This window comes from Hyla sarda, chromosome 8, assembly GCF_029499605.1.
Source record: "Hyla sarda isolate aHylSar1 chromosome 8, aHylSar1.hap1, whole genome shotgun sequence".
NCBI lineage: Eukaryota > Metazoa > Chordata > Amphibia > Anura > Hylidae > Hyla > Hyla sarda.
In genome coordinates, this window is record NC_079196.1 from 118,269,419 (window position 1) to 118,284,859 (window position 15,441).

Here is a 15,441-nt window from a genome sequence, read left to right on the forward strand (position 1 = left end):
GAGTGATTGAGTGAGTGAGTGAGTGAGTGAGAACAAATGAGTTAAAGCAAGTGAGTGAGAGAGATCGAATGAATGAAAGTCTGAATGACAGAAAGAAAAAAGGATGAAGAAAGAAGCATGAAGAAAAAAAAAATGTATATGGAGTTGCTGACATGAGTGCAATCTACAAAGCCGTTGAGGCTGATCCTCATGGGAGGATTATTGCACCAGGACCCTTAGCACTTTTAAAATGCCATTCAATGCCACGGGCTAGATGTAAACTGCAGATGACCATGTTGTGGTAGTTACCATGGATACCCAAGTGATGTGTGAGCTAACACATAGGCCCAACAGATTCCAAGAAGGCCAGAATCACCAGCGGCACCACCATCGATTGTCAGGTCACCCGGATTCAGCAAATACCAGAGTCCAAAATGATGCAGGTTTATACTGTTAATTTTCAGTTTATCGTTACAGTTGGTGTTATTCCATGTCGGAAGGGACGCAGCTACAGCCAGTGGGGTAACTAGAGACAGGCAGGCAGCTATGTGCAACAAAGGTAGGCGTGTTGTTTTCATATGCAAATCTGAAATATTGTCTTATATGCAAGAGGAGGAGTGATGGGGGTTCAGGCAAAAGCCAGGCTATGGATTGCATTGCTAAATGCTCCATCAGAGTGCAATGGTCGCCTGTCCTTTTTTTAAGTGATGATGTGGGTTTAGCCTGTGCTGTATGTATGTATGGGTGGCTGACTGCCACCCACCCAGAAAGTGTATGGGAGGCTGGTTGGCTGCCAGCCTTCCTTCCATTCCTATGAGTAATGTGAGTGCTCATGAAGGGGACATGGTTGGGTCCACCCCTTTCCCGGTTATCCCCTCTAGGCCTTTTGGCTTAGATCAAGTGTAAAAAAAGAAAGGATCTTGCGACAGATCGCATCCTGAGGCACGTTTTTTTTTTGTGTGAATACTTGCACTTGGGTGACTTGTGAGCACATACTGATACATACGTTCCCTATCTGGGGACCATAAATTAAATGGATTTTTGAGAAAGGGAGCTGATTTGGAAGCTTGCTTCTGTCGCCCTATGCATTGACCCGATGTGGCAGTATCTTCGGGTAGTGAACAATGCACCACCCCATTCCAGTGTTAAACAAGAAAGATTCTCATTTAATCCTCCGTGGGTGAAAATTTGAGTTTGAGAATTGGAGACCAAAATGATGAGTTGCACTGACTGGTTTATGAACGTCTATTCATTTAGCGTTTTAATGACCATGTTTGCACACAGATTGGTGTAAAAAAATAAAATAAAACTAAATAATAATAATCTAGCACACCTGTGCAGGTTTGACATGACATGACAGGTAGCTGTCTTGTGGGTGGTGCTGAATCCTGTTAAATGACATGAGGGTCTCATGCCTATACACAAGGGTGTGTCATTGCTGTTGCTTGACCATGCATTGGTTTCTGTGGTCAGTGAATGATAAAAACAAAATTTACCATCCATTGATGGATGGGAAATCCGCCATGAGGCATTTGTTTTTAGAAACTGCTGCTCACAACCAATGTTGCAATGGAGTGTCTCCATCTGCTGGTGGTATTGGAAAGGCATTAGTGCTATGACAGGGTCTGAAGAAGAAGAAGAAGAAGAAGACGGAAAAAAATATATATAAAAAGAAAAAGAGAGAGAGAGAGACTGACTTAGTGAGCGAGTGAGTGAGAGAGTGAGAGTGAGTGAGAGTGAATGAGTGAGTGAGTGATTGAGTGAGTGAGTGAGTGAGAACAAATGAGTTAAAGCAAGTGAGTGAGAGAGATCGAATGAATGAAAGTCTGAATGACAGAAAGAAAAAAGGATGAAGAAAGAAGCATGAAGAAAAAAAAATGTATATGGAGTTGCTGACATGAGTGCAATCTACAAAGCCGTTGAGGCTGATCCTCATGGGAGGATTATTGCACCAGGACCCTTAGCACTTTTAAAATGCCATTCAATGCCACGGGCTAGATGTAAACTGCAGATGACCATGTTGTGGTAGTTACCATGGATACCCAAGTGATGTGTGAGCTAACACATAGGCCCAACAGATTCCAAGAAGGCCAGAATCACCAGCGGCACCACCATCGATTGTCAGGTCACCCGGATTCAGCAAATACCAGAGTCCAAAATGATGCAGGTTTATACTGTTAATTTTCAGTTTATCGTTACAGTTGGTGTTATTCCATGTCGGAAGGGACGCAGCTACAGCCAGTGGGGTAACTAGAGACAGGCAGGCAGCTATGTGCAACAAAGGTAGGCGTGTTGTTTTCATATGCAGATCTGAAATATTGTCTTATATGCAAGAGGAGGAGTGATGGGGGTTCAGGCAAAAGCCAGGCTATGGATTGCATTGCTAAATGCTCCATCAGAGTGCAATGGTCGCCTGTCCTTTTTTTAAGTGATGATGTGGGTTTAGCCTGTGCTGTATGTATGTATGGGTGGCTGACTGCCACCCACCCAGAAAGTGTATGGGAGGCTGGTTGGCTGCCAGCCTTCCTTCCATTCCTATGAGTAATGTGAGTGCTCATGAAGGGGACATGGTTGGGTCCACCCCTTTCCCGGTTATCCCCTCTAGGCCTTTTGGCTTAGATCAAGTGTAAAAAAAGAAAGGATCTTGCGACAGATCGCATCCTGAGGCACGTTTTTTTTTTGTGTGAATACTTGCACTTGGGTGACTTGTGAGCACATACTGATACATACGTTCCCTATCTGGGGACCATAAATTAAATGGATTTTTGAGAAAGGGAGCTGATTTGGAAGCTTGCTTCTGTCGCCCTATGCATTGACCCGATGTGGCAGTATCTTCGGGTAGTGAACAGTGCACCACCCCATTCCAGTGTTAAACAAGAAAGATTCTCATTTAATCCTCCGTGGGTGAGAATTTGAGTTTGAGAATTGGAGACCAAAATGATGAGTTGCACTGACTGGTTTATGAACGTCTATTCATTTAGCGTTTTAATGACCATGTTTGCACACTGATTGGTGTAAAAAAATAAAATAAAACTAAATAATAATAATCTAGCACACCTGTGCAGGTTTGACATGACATGACAGGTAGCTGTCTTGTGGGTGGTGCTGAATCCTGTTAAATGACATGAGGGTCTCATGCCTATACACAAGGGTGTGTCATTGCTGTTGCTTGACCATGCATTGGTTTCTGTGGTCAGTGAATGATAAAAACAAAATTTACCATCCATTGATGGATGGGAAATCCGCCATGAGGCATTTGTTTTTAGAAACTGCTGCTCACAACCAATGTTGCAATGGAGTGTCTCCATCTGCTGGTGGTATTGGAAAGGCATTAGTGCTATGACAGGGTCTGAAGAAGAAGAAGAAGAAGAAGAAGAAGACGGAAAAAAAATATATATAAAAAGAAAAAGAGAGAGAGAGAGAGACTGACTTAGTGAGCGAGTGAGTGAGAGAGTGAGAGTGAGTGAGAGTGAATGAGTGAGTGAGTGATTGAGTGAGTGAGTGAGTGAGTGAGAACAAATGAGTTAAAGCAAGTGAGTGAGAGAGATCGAATGAATGAAAGTCTGAATGACAGAAAGAAAAAAGGATGAAGAAAGAAGCATGAAGAAAAAAAAATGTATATGGAGTTGCTGACATGAGTGCAATCTACAAAGCCGTTGAGGCTGATCCTCATGGGAGGATTATTGCACCAGGACCCTTAGCACTTTTAAAATGCCATTCAATGCCACGGGCTAGATGTAAACTGCAGATGACCATGTTGTGGTAGTTACCATGGATACCCAAGTGATGTGTGAGCTAACACATAGGCCCAACAGATTCCAAGAAGGCCAGAATCACCAGCGGCACCACCATCGATTGTCAGGTCACCCGGATTCAGCAAATACCAGAGTCCAAAATGATGCAGGTTTATACTGTTAATTTTCAGTTTATCGTTACAGTTGGTGTTATTCCATGTCGGAAGGGACGCAGCTACAGCCAGTGGGGTAACTAGAGACAGGCAGGCAGCTATGTGCAACAAAGGTAGGCGTGTTGTTTTCATATGCAGATCTGAAATATTGTCTTATATGCAAGAGGAGGAGTGATGGGGGTTCAGGCAAAAGCCAGGCTATGGATTGCATTGCTAAATGCTCCATCAGAGTGCAATGGTCGCCTGTCCTTTTTTTAAGTGATGATGTGGGTTTAGCCTGTGCTGTATGTATGTATGGGTGGCTGACTGCCACCCACCCAGAAAGTGTATGGGAGGCTGGTTGGCTGCCAGCCTTCCTTCCATTCCTATGAGTAATGTGAGTGCTCATGAAGGGGACATGGTTGGGTCCACCCCTTTCCCGGTTATCCCCTCTAGGCCTTTTGGCTTAGATCAAGTGTAAAAAAAGAAAGGATCTTGCGACAGATCGCATCCTGAGGCACGTTTTTTTTTGTGTGAATACTTGCACTTGGGTGACTTGTGAGCACATACTGATACATACGTTCCCTATCTGGGGACCATAAATTAAATGGATTTTTGAGAAAGGGAGCTGATTTGGAAGCTTGCTTCTGTCGCCCTATGCATTGACCCGATGTGGCAGTATCTTCGGGTAGTGAACAGTGCACCACCCCATTCCAGTGTTAAACAAGAAAGATTCTCATTTAATCCTCCGTGGGTGAGAATTTGAGTTTGAGAATTGGAGACCAAAATGATGAGTTGCACTGACTGGTTTATGAACGTCTATTCATTTAGCGTTTTAATGACCATGTTTGCACACTGATTGGTGTAAAAAAATAAAATAAAACTAAATAATAATAATCTAGCACACCTGTGCAGGTTTGACATGACATGACAGGTAGCTGTCTTGTGGGTGGTGCTGAATCCTGTTAAATGACATGAGGGTCTCATGCCTATACACAAGGGTGTGTCATTGCTGTTGCTTGACCATGCATTGGTTTCTGTGGTCAGTGAATGATAAAAACAAAATTTACCATCCATTGATGGATGGGAAATCCGCCATGAGGCATTTGTTTTTAGAAACTGCTGCTCACAACCAATGTTGCAATGGAGTGTCTCCATCTGCTGGTGGTATTGGAAAGGCATTAGTGCTATGACAGGGTCTGAAGAAGAAGAAGAAGACGGAAAAAAAATATATATAAAAAGAAAAAGAGAGAGAGAGAGAGAGAGACTGACTTAGTGAGCGAGTGAGTGAGAGAGTGAGAGTGAGTGAGAGTGAATGAGTGAGTGAGTGAGTGAGAACAAATGAGTTAAAGCAAGTGAGTGAGAGAGATCGAATGAATGAAAGTCTGAATGACAGAAAGAAAAAAGGATGAAGAAAGAAGCATGAAGAAAAAAAAATGTATATGGAGTTGCTGACATGAGTGCAATCTACAAAGCCGTTGAGGCTGATCCTCATGGGAGGATTATTGCACCAGGACCCTTAGCACTTTTAAAATGCCATTCAATGCCACGGGCTAGATGTAAACTGCAGATGACCATGTTGTGGTAGTTACCATGGATACCCAAGTGATGTGTGAGCTAACACATAGGCCCAACAGATTCCAAGAAGGCCAGAATCACCAGCGGCACCACCATCGATTGTCAGGTCACCCGGATTCAGCAAATACCAGAGTCCAAAATGATGCAGGTTTATACTGTTAATTTTCAGTTTATCGTTACAGTTGGTGTTATTCCATGTCGGAAGGGACGCAGCTACAGCCAGTGGGGTAACTAGAGACAGGCAGGCAGCTATGTGCAACAAAGGTAGGCGTGTTGTTTTCATATGCAGATCTGAAATATTGTCTTATATGCAAGAGGAGGAGTGATGGGGGTTCAGGCAAAAGCCAGGCTATGGATTGCATTGCTAAATGCTCCATCAGAGTGCAATGGTCGCCTGTCCTTTTTTTAAGTGATGATGTGGGTTTAGCCTGTGCTGTATGTATGTATGTATGGGTGGCTGACTGCCACCCACCCAGAAAGTGTATGGGAGGCTGGTTGGCTGCCAGCCTTCCTTCCATTCCTATGAGTAATGTAAGTGCTCATGAAGGGGACATGGTTGGGTCCACCCCTTTCCCGGTTATCCCCTCTAGGCCTTTTGGCTTAGATCAAGTGTAAAAAAAGAAAGGATCTTGCGACAGATCGCATCCTGAGGCACGTTTTTTTTTGTGTGAATACTTGCACTTGGGTGACTTGTGAGCACATACTGATACATACGTTCCCTATCTGGGGACCATAAATTAAATGGATTTTTGAGAAAGGGAGCTGATTTGGAAGCTTGCTTCTGTCCCCCTATGCATTGACCCGATGTGGCAGTATCTTCGGGTAGTGAACAGTGCACCACCCCATTCCAGTGTTAAACAAGAAAGATTCTCATTTAATCCTCCGTGGGTGAGAATTTGAGTTTGAGAATTGGAGACCAAAATGATGAGTTGCACTGACTGGTTTATGAACGTCTATTCATTTAGCGTTTTAATGACCATGTTTGCACACTGATTGGTGTAAAAAAATAAAATAAAACTAAATAATAATAATCTAGCACACCTGTGCAGGTTTGACATGACATGACAGGTAGCTGTCTTGTGGGTGGTGCTGAATCCTGTTAAATGACATGAGGGTCTCATGCCTATACACAAGGGTGTGTCATTGCTGTTGCTTGACCATGCATTGGTTTCTGTGGTCAGTGAATGATAAAAACAAAATTTATCATCCATTGATGGATGGGAAATCCGCCATGAGGCATTTGTTTTTAGAAACTGCTGCTCACAACCAATGTTGCAATGGAGTGTCTCCATCTGCTGGTGGTATTGGAAAGGCATTAGTGCTATGACAGGGTCTGAAGAAGAAGAAGAAGAAGACGGAAAAAAAATATATATAAAAAGAAAAAGAGAGAGAGAGAGAGAGACTGACTTAGTGAGCGAGTGAGTGAGAGAGTGAGAGTGAGTGAGAGTGAATGAGTGAGTGAGTGATTGAGTGAGTGAGTGAGTGAGTGAGTGAGAACAAATGAGTTAAAGCAAGTGAGTGAGAGAGATCGAATGAATGAAAGTCTGAATGACAGAAAGAAAAAAGGATGAAGAAAGAAGCATGAAGAAAAAAAAATGTATATGGAGTTGCTGACATGAGTGCAATCTACAAAGCCGTTGAGGCTGATCCTCATGGGAGGATTATTGCACCAGGACCCTTAGCACTTTTAAAATGCCATTCAATGCCATGGGCTAGCTGTAAACTGCAGATGACCATGTTGTGGTAGTTACCATGGATACCCAAGTGATGTGTGAGCTAACACATAGGCCCAACAGATTCCAAGAAGGCCAGAATCACCAGCGGCACCACCATCGATTGTCAGGTCACCCGGATTCAGCAAATACCAGAGTCCAAAATGATGCAGGTTTATACTGTTAATTTTCAGTTTATCGTTACAGTTGGTGTTATTCCATGTCGGAAGGGACGCAGCTACAGCCAGTGGGGTAACTAGAGACAGGCAGGCAGCTATGTGCAACAAAGGTAGGCGTGTTGTTTTCATATGCAGATCTGAAATATTGTCTTATATGCAAGAGGAGGAGTGATGGGGGTTCAGGCAAAAGCCAGGCTATGGATTGCATTGCTAAATGCTCCATCAGAGTGCAATGGTCGCCTGTCCTTTTTTTAAGTGATGGTGTGGGTTTAGCCTGTGCTGTATGTATGTATGGGTGGCTGACTGCCACCCACCCAGAAAGTGTATGGGAGGCTGGTTGGCTGCCAGCCTTCCTTCCATTCCTATGAGTAATGTGAGTGCTCATGAAGGGGACATGGTTGGGTCCACCACTTTCCCGGTTATCCCCTCTAGGCCTTTTGGCTTAGATCAAGTGTAAAAAAAGAAAGGATCTTGCGACAGATCGCATCCTGAGGCACGTTTTTTTTTGTGTGAATACTTGCACTTGGGTGACTTGTGAGCACATACTGATACATACGTTCCCTATCTGGGAACCATAAATTAAATGGATTTTTGAGAAAGGGAGCTGATTTGGAAGCTTGCTTCTGTCGCCCTATGCATTGACCCGATGTGGCAGTATCTTCGGGTAGTGAACAGTGCACCACCCCATTCCAGTGTTAAACAAGAAAGATTCTCATTTAATCCTCCGTGGGTGAGAATTTGAGTTTGAGAATTGGAGACCAAAATGATGAGTTGCACTGACTGGTTTATGAACGTCTATTCATTTAGCGTTTTAATGACCATGTTTGCACACTGATTGGTGTAAAAAAATAAAATAAAACTAAATAATAATAATCTAGCACACCTGTGCAGGTTTGACATGACATGACAGGTAGCTGTCTTGTGGGTGGTGCTGAATCCTGTTAAATGACATGAGGGTCTCATGCCTATACACAAGGGTGTGTCATTGCTGTTGCTTGACCATGCATTGGTTTCTGTGGTCAGTGAATGATAAAAACAAAATTTACCATCCATTGATGGATGGGAAATCCGCCATGAGGCATTTGTTTTTAGAAACTGCTGCTCACAACCAATGTTGCAATGGAGTGTCTCCATCTGCTGGTGGTATTGGAAAGGCATTAGTGCTATGACAGGGTCTGAAGAAGAAGAAGAAGAAGACGGAAAAAAATATATATAAAAAGAAAAAGAGAGAGAGATAGAGAGAGAGACTGACTTAGTGAGCGAGTGAGTGAGAGAGTGAGAGTGAGTGAGAGTGAATGAGTGAGTGAGTGATTGAGTGAGTGAGTGAGTGAGAACAAATGAGTTAAAGCAAGAGAGTGAGAGAGATCGAATGAATGAAAGTCTGAATGACAGAAAGAAAAAAGGATGAAGAAAGAAGCATGAAGAAAAAAAAAATGTATATGGAGTTGCTGACATGAGTGCAATCTACAAAGCCGTTGAGGCTGATCCTCATGGGAGGATTATTGCACCAGGACCCTTAGCACTTTTAAAATGCCATTCAATGCCACGGGCTAGATGTAAACTGCAGATGACCATGTTGTGGTAGTTACCATGGATACCCAAGTGATGTGTGAGCTAACACATAGGCCCAACAGATTCCAAGAAGGCCAGAATCACCAGCGGCACCACCATCGATTGTCAGGTCACCCGGATTCAGCAAATACCAGAGTCCAAAATGATGCATGTTTATACTGTTAATTTTCAGTTTATCGTTACAGTTGGTGTTATTCCATGTCGGAAGGGACGCAGCTACAGCCAGTGGGGTAACTAGAGACAGGCAGGCAGCTATGTGCAACAAAGGTAGGCGTGTTGTTTTCATATGCAGATTATATGCAAGAGGAGGAGTGATGGGGGTTCAGGCAAAAGCCAGGCTATGGATTGCATTGCTAAATGCTCTATCAGAGTGCAATGGTCGCCTGTCCTTTTTTTAAGTGATGATGTGGGTTTAGCCTGTGCTGTATGTATGTATGGGTGGCTGACTGCCACCCACCCAGAAAGTGTATGGGAGGCTGTTTGGCTGCCAGCCTTCCTTCCATTCCTATGAGTAATGTGAGTGCTCATGAAGGGGACATGGTTGGGTCCACCCCTTTCCCGGTTATCCCCTCTAGGCCTTTTGGCTTAGATCAAGTGTAATAAAAGAAAGGATCTTGCGACAGATCGCATCCTGAGGCACGTTTTTTTTTGTGTGAATACTTGCACTTGGGTGACTTGTGAGCACATACTGATACATACGTTCCCTATCTGGGGACCATAAATTAAATGGATTTTTGAGAAAGGGAGCTGATTTGGAAGCTTGCTTCTGTCGCCCTATGCATTGACCCGATGTGGCAGTATCTTCGGGTAGTGAACAGTGCACCACCCCATTCCAGTGTTAAACAAGAAAGATTCTCATTTAATTCTCCGTGGGTGAGAATTTGAGTTTGAGAATTGGAGACCAAAATGATGAGTTGCACTGACTGGTTTATGAACGTCTATTCATTTAGCGTTTTAATGACCATGTTTGCACACTGATTGGTGTAAAAAAATAAAATAAAACTAAATAATAATAATCTAGCACACCTGTGCAGGTTTGACATGACATGACAGGTAGCTGTCTTGTGGGTGGTGCTGAATCCTGTTAAATGACATGAGGGTCTCATGCCTATACACAAGGGTGTGTCATTGCTGTTGCTTGACCATGCATTGGTTTCTGTGGTCAGTGAATGATAAAAACAAAATTTACCATCCATTGATGGATGGGAAATCCGCCATGAGGCATTTGTTTTTAGAAACTGCTGCTCACAACCAATGTTGCAATGGAGTGTCTCCATCTGCTGGTGGTATTGGAAAGGCATTAGTGCTATGACAGGGTCTGAAGAAGAAGAAGACGGAAAAAAATATATATAAAAAGAAAAAGAGAGAGAGAGAGAGAGACTGACTTACTGAGCGAGTGAGTGAGAGAGTGAGAGTGAGTGAGAGTGAATGAGTGAGTGAGTGATTGAGTGAGTGAGTGAGTGAGTGAGAACAAATGAGTTAAAGCAAGTGAGTGAGAGAGATCGAATGAATGAAAGTCTGAATGACAGAAAGAAAAAAGGATGAAGAAAGAAGCATGAAGAAAAAAAAATGTATATGGAGTTGCTGACATGAGTGCAATCTACAAAGCCGTTGAGGCTGATCCTCATGGGAGGATTATTGCACCAGGACCCTTAGCACTTTTAAAATGCCATTCAATGCCACGGGCTAGATGTAAACTGCAGATGACCATGTTGTGGTAGTTACCATGGATACCCAAGTGATGTGTGAGCTAACACATAGGCCCAACAGATTCCAAGAAGGCCAGAATCACCAGCGGCACCACCATCGATTGTCAGGTCACCCGGATTCAGCAAATACCAGAGTCCAAAATGATGCAGGTTTATACTGTTAATTTTCAGTTTATCGTTACAGTTGGTGTTATTCCATGTCGGAAGGGACGCAGCTACAGCCAGTGGGGTAACTAGAGACAGGCAGGCAGCTATGTGCAACAAAGGTAGGCGTGTTGTTTTCATATGCAGATCTGAAATATTGTCTTATATGCAAGAGGAGGAGTGATGGGGGTTCAGGCAAAAGCCAGGCTATGGATTGCATTGCTAAATGCTCCATCAGAGTGCAATGGTCGCCTGTCCTTTTTTTAAGTGATGATGTGGGTTTAGCCTGTGCTGTATGTATGTATGGGTGGCTGACTGCCACCCACCCAGAAAGTGTATGGGAGGCTGGTTGGCTGCCAGCCTTCCTTCCATTCCTATGAGTAATGTGAGTGCTCATGAAGGGGACATGGTTGGGTCCACCCCTTTCCCGGTTATCCCCTCTAGGCCTTTTGGCTTAGATCAAGTGTAAAAAAAGAAAGGATCTTGCGACAGATCGCATCCTGAGGCACGTTTTTTTTTGTGTGAATACTTGCACTTGGGTGACTTGTGAGCACATACTGATACATACGTTCCCTATCTGGGGACCATAAATTAAATGGATTTTTGAGAAAGGGAGCTGATTTGGAAGCTTGCTTCTGTCGCCCTATGCATTGACCCGATGTGGCAGTATCTTCGGGTAGTGAACAGTGCACCACCCCATTCCAGTGTTAAACAAGAAAGATTCTCATTTAATCATCCGTGGGTGAGAATTTGAGTTTGAGAATTGGAGACCAAAATGATGAGTTGCACTGACTGGTTTATGAACGTCTATTCATTTAGCGTTTTAATGACCATGTTTGCACACTGATTGGTGTAAAAAAATAAAATAAAACTAAATAATAATAATCTAGCACACCTGTGCAGGTTTGACATGACATGACAGGTAGCTGTCTTGTGGGTGGTGCTGAATCCTGTTAAATGACATGAGGGTCTCATGCCTATACACAAGGGTGTGTCATTGCTGTTGCTTGACCATGCATTGGTTTCTGTGGTCAGTGAATGATAAAAACAAAATTTACCATCCATTGATGGATGGGAAATCCGCCATGAGGCATTTGTTTTTAGAAACTGCTGCTCACAACCAATGTTGCAATGGAGTGTCTCCATCTGCTGGTGGTATTGGAAAGGCATTAGTGCTATGACAGGGTCTGAAGAAGAAGAAGAAGAAGACGGAAAAAAATATATATAAAAAGAAAAAGAGAGAGAGAGAGAGAGACTGACTTAGTGAGCGAGTGAGTGAGAGAGTGAGAGTGAGTGAGAGTGAATGAGTGAGTGAGTGATTGAGTGAGTGAGTGAGTGAGTGAGAACAAATGAGTTAAAGCAAGTGAGTGAGAGAGATCGAATGAATGAAAGTCTGAATGACAGAAAGAAAAAAGGATGAAGAAAGAAGCATGAAGAAAAAAAAATGTATATGGAGTTGCTGACATGAGTGCAATCTACAAAGCCGTTGAGGCTGATCCTCATGGGAGGATTATTGCACCAGGACCCTTAGCACTTTTAAAATGCCATTCAATGCCACGGGCTAGATGTAAACTGCAGATGACCATGTTGTGGTAGTTACCATGGATACCCAAGTGATGTGTGAGCTAACACATAGGCCCAACAGATTCCAAGAAGGCCAGAATCACCAGCGGCACCACCATCGATTGTCAGGTCACCCGGATTCAGCAAATACCAGAGTCCAAAATGATGCAGGTTTATACTGTTAATTTTCAGTTTATCGTTACAGTTGGTGTTATTCCATGTCGGAAGGGACGCAGCTACAGCCAGTGGGGTAACTAGAGACAGGCAGGCAGCTATGTGCAACAAAGGTAGGCGTGTTGTTTTCATATGCAGATCTGAAATATTGTCTTATATGCAAGAGGAGGAGTGATGGGGGTTCAGGCAAAAGCCAGGCTATGGATTGCATTGCTAAATGCTCCATCAGAGTGCAATGGTCGCCTGTCCTTTTTTTAAGTGATGATGTGGGTTTAGCCTGTGCTGTATGTATGTATGGGTGGCTGACTGCCACCCACCCAGAAAGTGTATGGGAGGCTGGTTGGCTGCCAGCCTTCCTTCCATTCCTATGAGTAATGTGAGTGCTCATGAAGGGGACATGGTTGGGTCCACCCCTTTCCCGGTTATCCCCTCTAGGCCTTTTGGCTTAGATCAAGTGTAAAAAAAGAAAGGATCTTGCGACAGATCGCATCCTGAGGCAGGTTTTTTTTTGTGTGAATACTTGCACTTGGGTGACTTGTGAGCACATACTGATACATACGTTCCCTATCTGGGGACCATAAATTAAATGGATTTTTGAGAAAGGGAGCTGATTTGGAAGCTTGCTTCTGTCCCCCTATGCATTGACCCGATGTGGCAGTATCTTCGGGTAGTGAACAGTGCACCACCCCATTCCAGTGTTAAACAAGAAAGATTCTCATTTAATCCTCCGTGGGTGAGAATTTGAGTTTGAGAATTGGAGACCAAAATGATGAGTTGCACTGACTGGTTTATGAACGTCTATTCATTTAGCGTTTTAATGACCATGTTTGCACACTGATTGGTGTAAAAAAATAAAATAAAACTAAATAATAATAATCTAGCACACCTGTGCAGGTTTGACATGACATGACAGGTAGCTGTCTTGTGGGTGGTGCTGAATCCTGTTAAATGACATGAGGGTCTCATGCCTATACACAAGGGTGTGTCATTGCTGTTGCTTGACCATGCATTGGTTTCTGTGGTCAGTGAATGATAAAAACAAAATTTATCATCCATTGATGGATGGGAAATCCGCCATGAGGCATTTGTTTTTAGAAACTGCTGCTCACAACCAATGTTGCAATGGAGTGTCTCCATCTGCTGGTGGTATTGGAAAGGCATTAGTGCTATGACAGGGTCTGAAGAAGAAGAAGAAGAAGACGGAAAAAAAATATATATAAAAAGAAAAAGAGAGAGAGAGAGAGAGACTGACTTAGTGAGCGAGTGAGTGAGAGAGTGAGAGTGAGTGAGAGTGAATGAGTGAGTGAGTGATTGAGTGAGTGAGTGAGTGAGTGAGAACAAATGAGTTAAAGCAAGTGAGTGAGAGAGATCGAATGAATGAAAGTCTGAATGACAGAAAGAAAAAAGGATGAAGAAAGAAGCATGAAGAAAAAAAAATGTATATGGAGTTGCTGACATGAGTGCAATCTACAAAGCCGTTGAGGCTGATCCTCATGGGAGGATTATTGCACCAGGACCCTTAGCACTTTTAAAATGCCATTCAATGCCACGGGCTAGATGTAAACTGCAGATGACCATGTTGTGGTAGTTACCATGGATACCCAAGTGATGTGTGAGCTAACACATAGGCCCAACAGATTCCAAGAAGGCCAGAATCACCAGCGGCACCACCATCGATTGTCAGGTCACCCGGATTCAGCAAATACCAGAGTCCAAAATGATGCAGGTTTATACTGTTAATTTTCAGTTTATCGTTACAATTGGTGTTATTCCATGTCGGAAGGGACGCAGCTACAGCCAGTGGGGTAACTAGAGACAGGCAGGCAGCTATGTGCAACAAAGGTAGGCGTGTTGTTTTCATATGCAGATCTGAAATATTGTCTTATATGCAAGAGGAGGAGTGATGGGGGTTCAGGCAAAAGCCAGGCTATGGATTGCATTGCTAAATGCTCCATCAGAGTGCAATGGTCGCCTGTCCTTTTTTTAAGTGATGATGTGGGTTTAGCCTGTGCTGTATGTATGTATGGGTGGCTGACTGCCACCCACCCAGAAAGTGTATGGGAGGCTGGTTGGCTGCCAGCCTTCCTTCCATTCCTATGAGTAATGTGAGTGCTCATGAAGGGGACATGGTTGGGTCCACCCCTTTCCCGGTTATCCCCTCTAGGCCTTTTGGCTTAGATCAAGTGTAAAAAAAGAAAGGATCTTGCGACAGATCGCATCCTGAGGCACGTTTTTTTTTGTGTGAATACTTGCACTTGGGTGACTTGTGAGCACATACTGATACATACGTTCCCTATCTGGGGACCATAAATTAAATGGATTTTTGAGAAAGGGAGCTGATTTGGAAGCTTGCTTCTGTCCCCCTATGCATTGACCCGATGTGGCAGTATCTTCGGGTAGTGAACAGTGCACCACCCCATTCCAGTGTTAAACAAGAAAGATTCTCATTTAATCCTCCGTGGGTGAGAATTTGAGTTTGAGAATTGGAGACCAAAATGATGAGTTGCACTGACTGGTTTATGAACGTCTATTCATTTAGCGTTTTAATGACCATGTTTGCACACTGATTGGTGTAAAAAAATAAAATAAAACTAAATAATAATAATCTAGCACACCTGTGCAGGTTTGACATGACATGACAGGTAGCTGTCTTGTGGGTGGTGCTGAATCCTGTTAAATGACATGAGGGTCTCATGCCTATACACAAGGGTGTGTCATTGCTGTTGCTTGACCATGCATTGGTTTCTGTGGTCAGTGAATGATAAAAACAAAATTTATCATCCATTGATGGATGGGAAATCCGCCATGAGGCATTTGTTTTTAGAAACTGCTGCTCACAACCAATGTTGCAATGGAGTGTCTCCATCTGCTGGTGGTATTGGAAAGGCATTAGTGCTATGACAGGGTCTGAAGAAGAAGAAGAAGAAGACGGAAAAAAAATATAT

General features: G+C 43.3%; 9 pseudogenes; all 9 read left to right on the top strand.

Annotated features, from left to right (window-relative positions):
* Positions 1-849: 849 nt before the first annotated feature.
* On the top strand, positions 850-1,114 carry LOC130288704 (U2 spliceosomal RNA; annotated as a pseudogene).
* Positions 1,115-2,573: 1,459 nt separating this feature from the next.
* Positions 2,574-2,838, top strand: LOC130288149 (U2 spliceosomal RNA; annotated as a pseudogene).
* A 1,472-nt stretch (positions 2,839-4,310) lies between these two features.
* Positions 4,311-4,574, top strand: LOC130287489 (U2 spliceosomal RNA; annotated as a pseudogene).
* A 1,448-nt stretch (positions 4,575-6,022) lies between these two features.
* On the top strand, positions 6,023-6,286 carry LOC130289540 (U2 spliceosomal RNA; annotated as a pseudogene).
* A 1,469-nt stretch (positions 6,287-7,755) lies between these two features.
* Positions 7,756-8,019, top strand: LOC130286208 (U2 spliceosomal RNA; annotated as a pseudogene).
* Positions 8,020-9,470: 1,451 nt separating this feature from the next.
* On the top strand, positions 9,471-9,734 carry LOC130285852 (U2 spliceosomal RNA; annotated as a pseudogene).
* A 1,458-nt stretch (positions 9,735-11,192) lies between these two features.
* LOC130287490 (U2 spliceosomal RNA) lies at positions 11,193-11,456 on the top strand (annotated as a pseudogene).
* A 1,464-nt stretch (positions 11,457-12,920) lies between these two features.
* On the top strand, positions 12,921-13,184 carry LOC130289537 (U2 spliceosomal RNA; annotated as a pseudogene).
* Positions 13,185-14,649: 1,465 nt separating this feature from the next.
* Positions 14,650-14,913, top strand: LOC130289541 (U2 spliceosomal RNA; annotated as a pseudogene).
* The last annotated feature ends 528 nt before the right edge of the window (positions 14,914-15,441 follow it).